Consider the following 15,314-nt stretch of genomic DNA (forward strand, 5'->3'; position numbering starts at 1 on the left):
CTAGACTCCACCTCTACACTTATTTATCAAGTTGACATGTAATACCACAGAAGGAAGGCACAGAAAATATGTCTACCTATACATATTCCACAGAATGCAAATATTATCTGGTAAAATCAGGGCCGTTATAAACACATTCTGCTGACAATAATTTATAAATATATATGTATAGGGAACTTCCATAAATTTGGGTCAATGAATTAGCAAAACTAAAGAGCAACTGATATATTTAAATGATTGTTTTAGTGAAAAATACTGTCAGAAGAACAAACAATTCTGTCTTGGAAGAAGCACAGCCAGTGTTCCTTAGTAGGGAGAGGGACAAGCCTTTACCTACCGAATTTTGGAAATGTCATCAGGCTATTACTTTTAATAATGAGCACAAAAATGAATAAAATGTTCTTGAATTGATTGTGGTGATGACTGCACAATTCTTTTCAGTATATTTCAATCACTGAATTGTATGGTCTGTAAATTACAAGTCACTACAACTTTTAAGATTAAAAAAATAGTATCACTTGGAGGACTAAAGTGTGCTTGATATTTTCAGTCATCTCATAAGCATGTGAAAATTGGGCAATGAATCAAAAAGACTGCAGATTTGAGGCATTTCGATTATGGTGTTGGTGAAAAACATGGAAAGTACCATGGACTGCTAAAAGAACAAACAAATCTGTCTTGGAAAAGAGGCAGCCAGAATACTCCTTAGAAGCAAGGGCAACAAGAATTGGTCTCAGGTTCTTAAGGGCTTGCTGACCGGAGAGAGCACTCCCTGAAGAATGGCATGATGTTTGGTAAAGTAGACGGTCAGCAAATCAGGGAGCGACACTTGACAAGATGGATTGACAAAGTGGCTGCTACAATGAACTCAACTACAACAGCTGTCAGCATGGTGCAAGACCAGGCCGTATTCTATTTTGTTATACACAGGGTCTCTAAGAATCAGAGCTGGCTCAATGGAACTAAAAAACAACAAAATTTAAGTCCAACTCAAAATTTTAAAACTTAACAGGTAATCCCTGCCTTTAATTTCATCAGCCTAAAGTTCATGTCTCCTGGACATCTGAATGAAATGCTTTATTTCAAAATGTGCCCGTTGAATGTAAGGGCGATTTGGCTGAGATCTGTCACCACAATGATTGCCAGGGTTGATTCTGATCTCTGTGTCCCTTGCAAAGCTGTGCCCTCAGTTGAAGATGATGACCTTCTCCAGCAGTGGAGGACCATCCTTGGGTAAAGGGTATAGGAGCAGATATACTCTCATGCTATAACCTCCAAGCAAGCTCTCAAACACCGCAATGGCTGCTTTCTAAGTTGGTTGCACTGCAGTTGCCATGATTTCCTTTCAGTATCATCCCGAGGAATCTCTTGTTTCACACCCTGTTTCTTCCATTGTTGATAGGAGCCCCTGAGTCAGCTACTATGCATGCATGTTGATGCACCAATTTCCAACCCCTGTGAAAACAGGCATTTTTAAAACCAGGATAATTCTTTCGTTGCATGATCTAATTGTGTACTGTTTTGGCTTCTATTCAATTCTAAATATTTCATCTCTTTTATTATCAACTTTACCTTTTTTGTTTTGTTTTACCTTTTTTTTTCTTTTAACGTATATTTTGGAGTAGATGTAGTGAACTCCATGTAAAAGTCAGTGTAGTTTCTGAAATTTCTTCTGCTAGGCACATACATGAATGACAAAAATTCATGAACTCAATCTTCTTGGATTATATGACAGGCCAGTAACTCATTCATCATTACCCTCAGCAATTACAGCAGGCAATATTAGCAATGTTCCAGTCTCCTGGAATTTTATTAAGAACATACCAAAAGTAAAACAAAGCCCACTGCCATGGAGTTGACTCCACCTTGTATCTGATTTCTTAGTCTATAAATCTTTATAGGCGCCAACTGCCACATCTTTCTCCTGGGGAGCAGCTGGTGGCTGTGAAGCACAACCCAATGCCTAACCTGCAGAACAACTGGGGTTGTTTTATTTACGACATAACACTCTCGTCTTAGTAATACATGGGGATTGAACGTAATAGGAGGCAATTATGTCTATTGAAGATCCTAATCCCAGATATGCTTAATTATCACCTAAAAAAAGACTGAGGGAAATTTTTCAGAGAGAACATTCCCTTAAAAACCCTATCACTTTTTCTCTCATAGCTTATTCCTATGTGGTTAAAATGATTACTTCACTATGTGCCAGGTCAGGTCACTTTGCATTGGTATGTTGTCCTTAGGTGCCACTGAGTCGGTTACATGCCATGGTCACCCTCTGTACAACAGAACGAGGCACGGTCAAGGTTGTGCCCTTCTCACAGGGGTTGCCAGGCTTGAGCCCCTTATTGCAGCCACTGGATCGATCCATCTAGCTGTGGACCTTCCTCTCTTTCACATGATGTCCTTTTCCAGAGACTCTAGTAAGATGTTGAAATTAAATGAGATGAAGTGTAGCTATCCTCCTTTTTATGGAACATTCTGGCTGTACTTCTTCCAAGACTGATTTGTTTGTTCTTCTGGTAGTCCATGGAACTTTCAATATTCTTTCCCAATACATTAATTCAAATGGATCAATTATTCCCTGGCCTTCTTTATTCATAGTTCAGCTTATATATGCCTATGGGGTAATTGAAAAAAAAATTTTTTAAACCTTCCTTAAATCATTGTAGCAGTTATATAATCTCTTGTCAACTTGAGCGAAGGGGTAGAGTCTAGCCTGTCAATCAGGTTATAGCCAATGAGGCCTCTATGTTGGCATGGCCTTCTCCTGAAGATTCAGGGAACTCTTGTTTTCCTCCCTGAAGAAAGGACACACACTCTCTCTGCTCCCCCTTTCTGTTGACAAGCCACATGGAGACACGCTGATGCCAGCCAGAACCCAAGAGATGCTTTCACCACAACTGTATCCAAAAGACTTTCCAGCCCCAGGTGGAAAGTGATTTTCCTGCATTTGGCATCATTGCAAGTAGTGCATGAGTCTGAAGAGGAATGTATAGACTGGTAACGGATATATGGGCTAATATCAGACTCGGTGATTTGATCTGGACTGGGTTAGGATTTTTTTTTTAATATACAATTACTTTTTGATATAAAACTCTCTTAAACACAAATGAGTGTCTCTCGATTTGTTTCTCAACTTAACCCAGACTAACACACTCATACACACCTTAATCCCTATAGTGAAGTTTGTTCTTTATCACTTTCAACAGCCCTTTAGCAGCAGACTCGCCCATATAATAAATAGATTTCTTTTTTTAAAAAAACACCTGTTTTATTGACAAATTAATCACATACCATACAATTCAATGGCTTGAATACATTTCAAAGGGTTGTATAATCACCCCACATTCAATTTTAGAACTTTTTCTCCTTTTTGTACTAATTGTTATTAGCTCCCCATTTAACCCCACCTCCCCTGTCAACCCTCTAAGAAACTATTAATCCATTTACCGTCTCTTTAGATTTATCTATCCCGGATTTCATATAAAGAAAATCACACAAATAGCTCCATCAACAATAACAAAATAAAACACAGAAAACCTCAACCCAGAAGAAACCAGAACATAAAAAGAAAAAAGAGAACACACTTAAAATGGGAAACAATTTTATCTGACAATTCAACCTAACTCTATCTGTATTAATTTACTTTCTGATGTACTCTATCTGAAGACAAGGCTAACCAGATCCCTGGTCAATGGTACAAGGGAATTCAATGGGGACTGGATTTGAGGCCTTCACGATCAGTCATAGTCTTCTACAAATCAGGTGCTCAGAATTTAAGTTCTAATACAACTCCCTCCGTGGATCTTGGATTTTATTATTTATAATCCTTGGATAATACAGGTGTGATGTTCCACATAAGATTAGCTGACCCCTCACTTAGATGGCTGTTTGTTTTAAGACCTCCGATGCCACCCTCAAATTTCTTCACCACAGTTTGCTATAGCATTCAAATCTTCAGTGATTACTTCATGAAGGAAGTATTTACAGGGCTGCATCATCATAACTGATTGTTCTTTGGTTAGTGGTTACAGTTAAATGCAACCTGAAAATTAATTCATGAATCTAAGGTTTATATATATCCTTGTTCCACATTAGTGGCAGCATTATCAGCTTTTTGAAAAAAAATGTAAATTGCTTTCATGGGGCCTTGGGTAATTCTAATAATAATACCATTAAACTAGCCAATGGCAGAGGATTTAAAATACTAATGAGATAAGGGGAATATCCATACATGGAAAATCTTTTTAGAATACAATACTTGTGATCGTCACTTAAACATATTCAAAATCTTAAGTGACTAAATCTTGTTTAAGAAAATAAGGATAAAACAAAGAGCACAAAGTTCACTAACACTCACTCATTATGGCATAACTATGTTTACAGAACATGTCTCACAAAGTTAAGAAAATATGAAATTGGCAGAAAATGTTAAGTTGCTTCCTTTGGGGCAACCTCAAAAGCAAGAGGTTGTAACCAAAATCCAATGACTTCCAAACTCATGGCCTTGGGGTTGCTGTCATCCTCCTACTCTCTCACTAGGGCATTACGCTTCAAGTCTGAAGGAGGACATCAGTTCGTTGGGATGTTTGACTTCTCAACTACACTGCTTCCATGTCTGTGAATTGAAAAATGATTACTAAATTCTACGTGTCTGTTCAAAATTTTAAATAATGGGGTTGCACATTTATAAAGGGATTATCTCAAATTTATACCTAATAAAATAAGAAATTTCTTTAAAATTTCATGATTTTTGACCCTTAGAAAATAAACTCTTTAATTACATAGAATTAAATAAACATATTGAATATGATATAATCAAAATTATTGGGCATTAATCAGACAATTACAGATTTCTAATCATTTTTATTGTAAACTACAACTATGGTCAGGGCTTCCTCTTATTAATTATTTATGATCTTCAATAAATGTAATCAATGAGATTCATAAATGTATCTTGATTTAATCTTAGAGAATATATGAATGAATTAAAAAGATATTTTAACAAGGTACTTTAACACAATGTTTCAGGCTTTAAAAATGTCGATATCTGATAAAATTAAAATATTTTTCTATTCTTGATCCCAGTAATATTTAAAGTACAAGGATTGCTGGTTTCTCCAAAGAACAAATTATTGAAAATGTTAACATTTAAAAGAAAAAGATATGCAACAAAAATTCCTCAGAGAAACCACTTAAACATCTTAAATTTACACAGGAACTATGAAAATAAAATTCATGATTATTTATTCTGTCATTGCAAATTTTATGGTAATTGCAATAAAGGAGAAGGAAGAAATTTCTCCTGTTTTGTAAATACAACAGGCAAAAGTCATGAGGGTGAATAACAATTTCGAATACAAAAAATTTTGCTTTGTCAGGTCTTAACGGTAATTTTGGAAAATTATCCTTTAACAGTCAACAGTTTCTTGTTGGTTTTCCTTCTATGTTTTGTTGATTTGAGAATATTAGCATTCTCAATTGCTGAATTTCTTTGGGCATTTTATTCAGAAAATCTTTGACAAGCAAGTTGGATTTTGTTAGATGTTAGGAATTCTGCAAATTTACAAAAACTTAAACTTTTGAACGAGTTCCTAGCATTTTCAAAACCACATTGCTCTCAGAAGACATGTTTTTATACATTTTGCAATATTTCAGGGTACAAGTATATTCAGTATTAACTAAAATTTTCTATTTTTTGATGGTCTTTATCCATGAAAACTCATGGTTTTGGACACTATAAGACAAGCATAGAACAAAGCATTTTTATAATAGGTGGATAAATAAGTGATTATGAACCTAGGGCACAAAATTTAAATGCATACTTATCTAAAATTACCAGTCATTTCATGCCATAGGTCTGTACAGGTTGCACAGGATTAGAGCTTTAGTAAATACTAGAAGTAGACTAATAGAATCCACAATTTAATTTTGTTTGTCTTCTCTTAGAATTTATCCAAATCATAATGCTTTGTTATATTGTACTCCATTAACAGACATACAAGTAGAATCATTTGTGCTATAGGCACGTTTCTTTAATTTGACAATTCTTGTAAGCAAAAAGCTATTGACCAAAATAAACTTATCAGTTTACACAACTGTGGGCAATCTAAAAGAAAAGCACCCTTATCTAGGTTTTTCTTAGCTATTATTTATTCAGAGTTATCTTTTGGTCTTTCTTTTTTTTTTTAAGACCAATAAACAAGTAAGAAACCCAATTGCTTGAAAATAATCTACTGTAAGGAAGACTGGCACCAGACCTGAGAGATTCCAGATCAGCAGCAGAGACGATTCCAAACAGCCACAGATGTCAGCCACATGACAGCCAAGGCGGTGATCTCCAGGGTGTGTGAAAAGTCTTCCGTTAATCAGTCTGAGGTGTGAGTAGCCATCTGTTTTTTATTTGTGTTTGTAAAGGCCCAGGAACTTTAGAGATGTGGTCACAAAGATTTTAAAAATGTGTATTTCAGATAAAAGAGAGAACATTATAAAAGGTTTCAGTAGTAAAAAGGTTAATGTATTTTACAGGTGTATATTAACTACTGAACAAGCCTCACAAGGAAATATCTTCCTTCTCTCACCAGCAAGCAGTGACAACGGAGGTGCACACTTTTCTGAACTCTGAGTCATTATCACAAATTGGTAGTCACTAAAAAAGAAATCCTAGGCCAGGGAGGAAACAAAATGCAATTTCTTTTTATTTACTGTATTTTGGGTTTTGTTTGTTCCTGAGTAGCCCAAAGAAGTTCATAGTTATTTAGTAAAAGTGGAACCAGAGTAACATGATGAAGTATCTTCACTCATGAAGAGTGAGTGAACTTAAAATTTAACAGAAACACTTGATTTCAAATGGCTACGCACACGCTAAATAGTTTTAAAATTTATTTCTAGTCAATGCATTTTTCTAAACAATTTTATTGGGATATAATCCATATATATACCAAGCCCGAATTTCTGATAATAGTACTCAACGATTCCTGGTATTATACACAAGAGTTCACTGTACTAAATTTGCAAGGCCAGCAGTTCAAACTCATCAGTGACTCCATGCGAGAAAGATAAGGCTTTCTTTGTACTGTCTTAAAGATTTACAGCCTCAGAAACTCATGGGGTCCACTCTATTCCCCTCTATAGGAGCTCTATGAGTCTCCAACGACTCAAGAGTTGACAGGATCCTGAGATTAATCAACAGAAAGAAGGAAATATGTTGGAAAACTTTATTTCTAGGTTACCTTTTCTTAGGGTCGTTATAATGCAAAGGACACCATGCTTAGTAAAGTGGAGGAAGTGAAAGAAGGAAAGGTCCTCAAGGGCTTCACAAGTTACAGGAGCATTCTTTCCAGTATCGTTGTTCTTGTACTTTGTCTGGCTAGAGTACTGCCCAGCTTAGCTGTTACCGATAGCTATGGCACAGTAGCGTGTCACTTAAAGAAGTAATTTGAGAAGGGGTGAAAGAGGGGACTTTCAAAGGAAATGAAGATAAACTATACCAATTGAGAAAAAATATATATGTATATATATATATATTGCTTGTTGATTATATACAATTAGTTCTTTGCAATTACTTTGTTTCCCATTTCATAACTAAAGAAAAAGTTGTTTCTATCATTAAAACTAGGTAACATTCTCTTGTCTCCTACATTAAAATTGTTTGCAGTTCTTACATGATAATATATAACTATGACAATTTTAAAATTTTACTATGCATTATAAGAGTCAAACATCAAATTGCCTGTACACATTCATAATCCCTCTTTACTTCCTTTTTGTCTTCTAATATTTATGAGATTTTTACGTTACTTGGAGATTTTATAGTTATCTTGGTATGTTACCTTTGAATGAAATAATTATACTTAATTTGTGTATAATAAATTAATTTTAATGGTCATTTAAAAATATATTCAAATAAAAATCTCTTGTAGGCTGATAATAATCTTACATCAGCATCAATATGAACTTTTTTATTTTGTTACTGAAATATATGTAATGGTCCTTTAACAATCTATAAAAATATCTAACCCATCCTTTAAAATATCATACATAGGGTGGCAATTTTTCTGAATTGATTAAAAAATAAAACCAAATAAATAAATAAATTTCTTTTTAAAAGGGAAAATAACTACTAGATTGTCTAATCCAGCTGCTGTCATATAGTTCCCCCTAGCCCATAATATAACAGGCAGCTACAGAAAATGAAGTCCTAGTTTTCATTCAGTACAGACCCTAATGCTGCACAAATGGAAAGTCACATGCTGGGGCATCACCATGAATTGGAATCAACTCAATGGGAAAAAGTTTGGGGGTTTGTTTTGGTCCTCATACAATGAAATTATAATTCAGTTATATCTGTATTCACAAACATCCAAACTCCACTTGACTAAAGAAACTCTTACCCAAATAATGTTTTTTTTCCAAATAATGTTCTAAAGATGAGATTCTTGATAAAAACACCTACTTGGATGGACACAAAATTTCAATAATTTATGAACATAAGGAAAAGCATTTGTATAGAATATTGAACGATAGTGTGTGTGCTTGTTTTCTAGACAATGTTTTATCCTTGCTCAAGTGCTTATCATCATAACTCTCTCTTCACCCAAAACAAGGCATGTTCTCAGATGCTGACAGCGCTGGCTTTCCTTAGCAAAACCATTCATTCCCATTCTTCTCAAAGTGGGGTTTATGAATTATTGGAAATATGTGACTAGAGATCAAGAAAGTGGGCACTCACTCTCACTGCCATCGAATGGATGCCAACTCAAAGATCCTTTAGGACACCAATTCACAAAATAAACATGGCACAAGTAAACACTTAACTCAAACATTTGGAAAAGTAGAAACTTTTTAGTGTGTGAAAATAATCACACATACTTCTATGGAAGATAAAGCCAAATTCATGGGCTTTCGTTCTTCCCATTTCACATTTCACTTTTAACCAAAAAAATTGCAGGTACATCAGTGTAAAAGTCCAATAATTTAATGCAAACCCAAACCAAACATACTGCCACTGAGTCATTTCCAACCCATAGCAACAGGACGGGACAGTGTGCGCCCTGTGGGCTTCCAAGACTGGAGTAGAAACAGGAGTAGAAAGCCTTATCATCTTCCTCCCAGTTCCCAGTCCCAGCCTCACTCCCAACATACTCAAATTTCATATAAACAATTCTCTTCGGTTCTTTTAGAAATTTTGCATAAATGGTCAGTTTTAGATAATTTCTTCTAAATGTCTTTAGTCCTTCTTCAATATGCCCATTTCTTACACTGCAAGGTATGGATTTAATTCTTTCATTATTCTTTACCCCTATTTACTTTCCTTACCAGGGGTCCACCAGTTATACCTTCTTTATAAATCACTTTACTTTTTACATCACTATAGTGTTCATGTTATACTATTTCCTTCTTTGCAAAACGTTTTGTGGTCTCTGAATCAATCATTGCCTCATTTTTCTATTTAATTCATTTTCTATGTATTTATCACTAAATAGAAGAGCTCTGGAGGTGCAGGGATTAAGTGCTCAGTTTGCTAACCAAGATCAACTACCTGTTCAAATCCATCAGCTACTTCCAGAGGAAAAAACATGACAATCTGTTTCCAGATCGATTTTAGTCTTGGAAGCCGGATGGGACAGTTCTACTCTGTCCTATAGGGTCACTGTAGTTTGGAATTTTTTTTGACACTAATTCATCCTTATACTCTACAATACAGCTATAAATGTCTATCAATAGGGGTAAAAAGTAATTAGGCAATACATTTGTTCTCCTTGGATAAAATCTTGAAACCCTCTGTGTTCTTTTCCAACCCTGGCTAATTCCTCCCTAAAGCTGAAACAGAAAGAGCCAACCTTGGACTTCCTGTCCCTAGCAGTTTACCATTCCCTTTGTCTTCCTCTTGCTCTGGTGATGCCGTTACTAAATTCCTTGGTGTTTTCTTAGTCCATTCTCTTGAAGGTAAAATACATCCAATACAAAAAAAAAAATACATCCAATACATTCTTCAGGAACTCAATAAGAAAGAATCCCTGGAAGATAAAATTTCTTACTTTGCATTTCTCTAAGTATCTTTACTGGTCATAATTTGGTCAGTTAAAAGGAATTTCAGATTAAAACTTTACCTCAGAATTTCTTCTACTTTTTGCTAGCTTCCAATGTTGCTCATGAGAGGTGCAGAGACTTTCTGACTCCTGAAGTGTATTTAACCTGTTTATTTCCTTCTCTAGACTATGGGGATCATGCATTTATTGTTGGTAATTAAAAATTTCACAGTGATAGGTGACCTAATATAGGCCTTTATTTTGAATTTATTTTGCTGGTCCTACAGATCCAACAAATATCCTAGTATTTGGATTTCTATAAAATTCACTTCAACTCTTATGATTTTTCTCATTCCTTCTTTCTGAAATTCCTGCTGGAAGATGAACTTTCTGAACTAATGGTCATAGTTTCTTATAGTTCCTCTCCCTTTATACATTTCTTTTTCTCTTAATTTTGCTCCCTGCAAGGCTGCCTTGCTTATCATATATCATTCTAATAGACTTTTAAAATATGTTTTAATTACTTTCTTGCTTATGTGTCTGCTCTGACTTAATAGCATACTCTATTTTTGCCTTGCCATTAAAAATGTTATATTCTAAAAACGTTAAAGTAAATTTGTTATAGCTATATCCTGCTCCCTTTCATGGTGCCTAATTATGCAAAGTTATACTGAATTTTTAAATTTGATTTGATCACTGTGTTTCTATTTTAAAATCACCAATTTCTAGAAATACTTTCAGTTAAAAGGATACTATGTATATAAGAAATAAACAGATTTAAAAGATGTAAAGATCACAATTCATATTGCCTAAAGAAGGAGCTAACAATAACTGTAATTTCATGCAATTTTTCATCATTGTTTCTAAAATTGCTATTCTTAAATTTTACCTAAATACTCAGAGGATAGCTGACATTCAAATTGTGTGTTTTTAAAGTATCCTACTAGTGAAATTCTGATTAATTCTAATCTAGTTGTGTCTATATTTTATAGCTTTAGCAGTATTTTCAAATGTATTTTTAATATATTTTGAAAAAATAGCTAAAAGAAGATCATCTAAGGAACTGCTTCTTGACTTAGAACCTTAAGACAGTTTGGTCTAAAACACCATTGACAGAATTAAATCTATTGAAGTAGTAGTTGGATATTCAGTTAATACCTATTTCATACTATTTCATACAGTCAGTAAGTTTCCAGTTTCACATCACATAAGATTACATATAATCAATATTCACAAACTTTTTTAAACTGCTGTTGTTAAGTGCCATCGATTTGGTTCCAACCCACATACCCAACAAAATGAAACACTGCCCGGGCCTGCGCCACCCTCACAACCGCCCCTATGCTTGAGCTCAGTCCTGCAGCCCCTGTGTCAATCTGTCTCTTTGAAGAGCGACCCTCTGTAAGAGAGGATAACTGCCCCTTTGAGGTTGCAGGCTGTAAATCTTTGCAGAAGCAGAAAGCCTCATCTTTGCCCCCAAACAGCAGCTGGTTCATTTAAAGTGCTGACCTTTTGGTGAGAGTCCAATGCCTACCATACTACACCACCATGAGAAAAATCCATTCCCAAACAGCTACAGGTATAATGCTAGGATTTACAATATATATTTTGGGGGAGTACAATTCAAAACATTACACCATGTTAACCATAGTAACAAAACTGTAGTAGCTGTCTTAATTTCAGAAGGTTGAGATTTCCAATGAAGGAAAATCATCCCAAAGGGGCAATTCTGTTCCATGCTATCGGTGCACTATGAGCTGGAATTGACTCAATGGCAGTGAGTTTTTAGAAGACGTTTTCACACCTTAGTCCTCTATATGCTCCACCACATTCATGGATGTATTTGAAAAAACAAACAAACAAAAAGACTCTCAGCCATTGAGTTAATTTTGACTTATAGTGACCATATAAAATAGAGTAGAATTGGCCCTGTGTATTTCCAAAACCTATGGAATGAAAGAGTCTCGTCTTTCTTCTGTAGAGCAACTGGTGGCTTGAACTGCTGAGTGTGAGGTTACCAGACCAATGGATAACCCGTTACATCACAGTAGCAAAAGCAAATAAATATACATATGCAAATATTCTCCATCAAACATATATACATTCATGGGCATATCCCACTTTCCCTCTTCCACTTATTCAGCCTGTGTGTCTTATCTAAGCATTTACACATAGACACAATCCTGCAAGAGCGGGGATCTATAACAGGACTTTCCTCTAGTGCCTTCAGCTCCTGCAGAACTTCTTGCGTCTTCCCTCACTTCCATCATTATTCCCAACCTCCCATTTATTCTGTATGGCCTTCCCTTCCACCCCAGTTAACATTTGTCTACCCATTAGCCCATACCCTAGTTACTTCTCAAATGTCTATATTTATATTCATGATGACAAAATAAAGGAAAAGAAAGAAAAATACATAAAATTTTAAAAATAAAGAAAAAGAGAAAATATTTGATGACAATTTATTAGTAGGCCAGTTTCACATAACACCTGAGAAATCTTATTGTTCCCATTATAATGGGTTGTGGTAAATGTTCTAGGTCACACACTGGAAGAGGAAACTGGATTTGAACCTCCTGTAGCTGTTGTTGTTGTGAGTGTCATATGTAATCAGAAGAGCACGGACTTTGGTACAAACCCCTAGGGTCAAATCCTGACCACTTGTCTATCAGTTTGTCATTCTGTGGTCGCTTGTGTGTTGCTGCAATGCTGGAAGCTATGTCATTGGTATTTCCAATTGAACTTTACCAAAGCCACATTCTTCTGGTTACATATTGACAGCATTTCAGAAATGTTTATATTAGGCATGCCCATAAGTGATATAATGAGGTTATATTAATTTAAGACACTACACAGTCAACTGTAAGTAAAAGCTAGTTCTTCAGCTGGTACTTAGTGAAAACACAAGAATGTCTTCAACTCTCTAAGAAAAACTACCTCTGCTGGATTTATTGATAACAAAGCGTAGTGTACATCAAACTATACTTTTTTTTTTTTTAATGTCCTCTCGTGCCTTTAAGAGCCAGTCCAGTGCTTAGGACAGCCCTCCTAAACTGAGAGGCAGATACTGTATGTCCTGCCTGAGGCCCCCCTGCCACAGCTGAGCACTGGGGAGCAGGGACACAGAATTTAAATTTAATTTAAAGCACTTTCAAAGGTGGTTTTGACTACATTCTACTTTATTTAGTCATTGACTTTGTAACATAATCCACCCTCACTTATGCTAACTTGTTTTCCTCTGCTTCCCACTATATATTAAGGTTTACAGTTAAATAAACCACACAAGTGCTATGTGCTTATGTGTATGTTAACAAAGTTTATATAAAAATTGTGTTTTTATTTTTAATAAATTTTATTTTGAAATGTGTTGTATTTTTTTAAAAGCAGGATATATTTCTAATGAATCATGTTGTTGTTGTTCTTGTTGTTGTCAGGTGCCACTGAGTCTTGCTGATGCATAACAACTTTATTCAAAACAAAATGAAACACTGCCTGCAGCACCCCCACAACCGTTCTTACACTTGAGTCCACCTTTGCTCAAGGAGATGGACTAATGCCGTGGGTGCAAACGCGGGTTCCAGTATAGGAACAATTCTGATGAAAAATTAAGGAGATGGTTTGGCACCATAAGAAGATATAAAAAAAGTATATACTTTTGTATATAAATGTATACATAAAAGAATATTGGCCATCAGATTCTGAATTAAACAAACACAATCCCCCCCTGATTATTAGGTCTATCTTTATCATAGAAGCAGAAATTATAGTCACAGGAAATCCAAGAAATCCTTCCCAGTATTTTACAGCTATGAGACACAGAGCACAGAAATACATTTTTGGAAGAAATTGCACAGCATGCCAATTCAATATCTCTCTCGTGGTTAGTATACTCTCAGTGCAAGGCATATGGATGTATGTTGAACTCTCAATCAATACTTACTGCAGAAGTATTCATTGATCTATATTTTCTGTGATTACTGGAAGTGTAAATTCATATTTGAGCTTTATCCCCCCCCTTTTAATTAAACACAACCCTCCAAAAAGCAAACCCCTTGACACCAAGTTTATTTCAACTCATAGAGACCCTACAGGACAGAGTAAAACCGCCCCACTGGGCTTCCAAGACTGTAAATCTCACTGAAGTAGAGCAGCTGGTGGGTTCAAACCACTCACCTTTTGATTTGCAGCCCAACACTTTAGCCACTGTGCCACCTGAATGCCTTCGTAATTGAACAGTTAAATTACCTTGGAAACACTCTGAACTCCAAGTGACCTTTGCAATCCAAACAATATATATCATCAGACTACACAATTACCATTAAAACCTTGAACTACCAAATCATGCCTAGGAAGCTTTTAGCACTAGAAAGAACTTCCCCTATAAAGTAATACACTTAACTTTATTATGATAAATTACTATGAATATATTCAAGGAGATCCAATAAAATTACAACTGCTTTTGCTTTATTATGTTCTCAGAAAGCCCACTGTGAAGTCCAAACACTGACAAAGACATCCATTCTTTATGAAGACAGATAGTGTTGCACAGGGAACTATGTATAAGTTTTTCCAATGTGCAGCTTCGTCATGATGCTCAAATTAAAGAAAATGCTATCATTAAGTCACTATTAAAAGTTCAACTTTATAAAATTCTAAATTAGCATTAAAGAGGAGTATTATTATTTAGTACAGAATTGCAGCAGGCCAGGCACATGGAAAGATTGATTTCTAAGTACTACAGTCACTTACTTAGAGCAAGCAGTAAATCTCAGTCTGCAACACTATTTGTTTAGGTGGCAGCAGTTCAGCGAGCCAAGTCTCAAGACCTCTCCCTGGATTCCCTTTGGGTGGTCCATTTTGGTATTGCTGCTGGTGTAACTAGCAGTATCCAAACAAATTGTTCTTTTAATGAGGTTAAGCAAAGACCTCTGCTCTCACTACCGAAAAACCCAATTTGTGCTACCATACAGCAAGTTTACAACCTAACCAGATAGCAGCCAAATGGGTTAGCATATAATGGCACTTATAAATCATTCTAACAAACACCATATCTTTTGTTAAATATTATAGTACTTTGAGTTGGGCACTAAATATTTTAAAATACAGACTCATTCAGAAACATAACTTCTTTGAACACTGTTTCAAAAGGCCAAAAGGAGAGCAACATTTAGTTAACAAATGCTACAACTATTTGGAGTTTCTTGTTGGTTTCAATGAATTACTCATTTCCCTTTCGACCCAAACCCAAAACAAAACACCCATTGTACCGTCGATTCT

At 35.4% G+C, this 15,314-nt stretch overlaps 1 protein-coding gene and 1 non-coding gene across 2 annotated transcripts in view; both read right to left on the reverse strand.

Annotated features, from left to right (window-relative positions):
- XRCC4 (X-ray repair cross complementing 4) overlaps nt 1-15,314 on the reverse strand; it is a 279,731-nt gene that overhangs the window by 205,930 nt on the left and 58,487 nt on the right. The gene's annotated exons all lie outside the window — the stretch shown is intronic.
- Nucleotides 13,036-13,168, reverse strand: LOC115873917. Its single transcript, XR_004048688.1, has one exon. It is a non-coding gene; the product is annotated as a small Cajal body-specific RNA 11 (non-coding RNA).

The sequence above is a fragment of the Echinops telfairi genome, unplaced genomic scaffold (assembly GCF_000313985.2).
Source record: "Echinops telfairi isolate 266 unplaced genomic scaffold, ASM31398v2 ScPeMD7_7469;HRSCAF=8507_1, whole genome shotgun sequence".
In the NCBI taxonomy this organism is placed as follows: domain Eukaryota; kingdom Metazoa; phylum Chordata; class Mammalia; order Afrosoricida; family Tenrecidae; genus Echinops; species Echinops telfairi.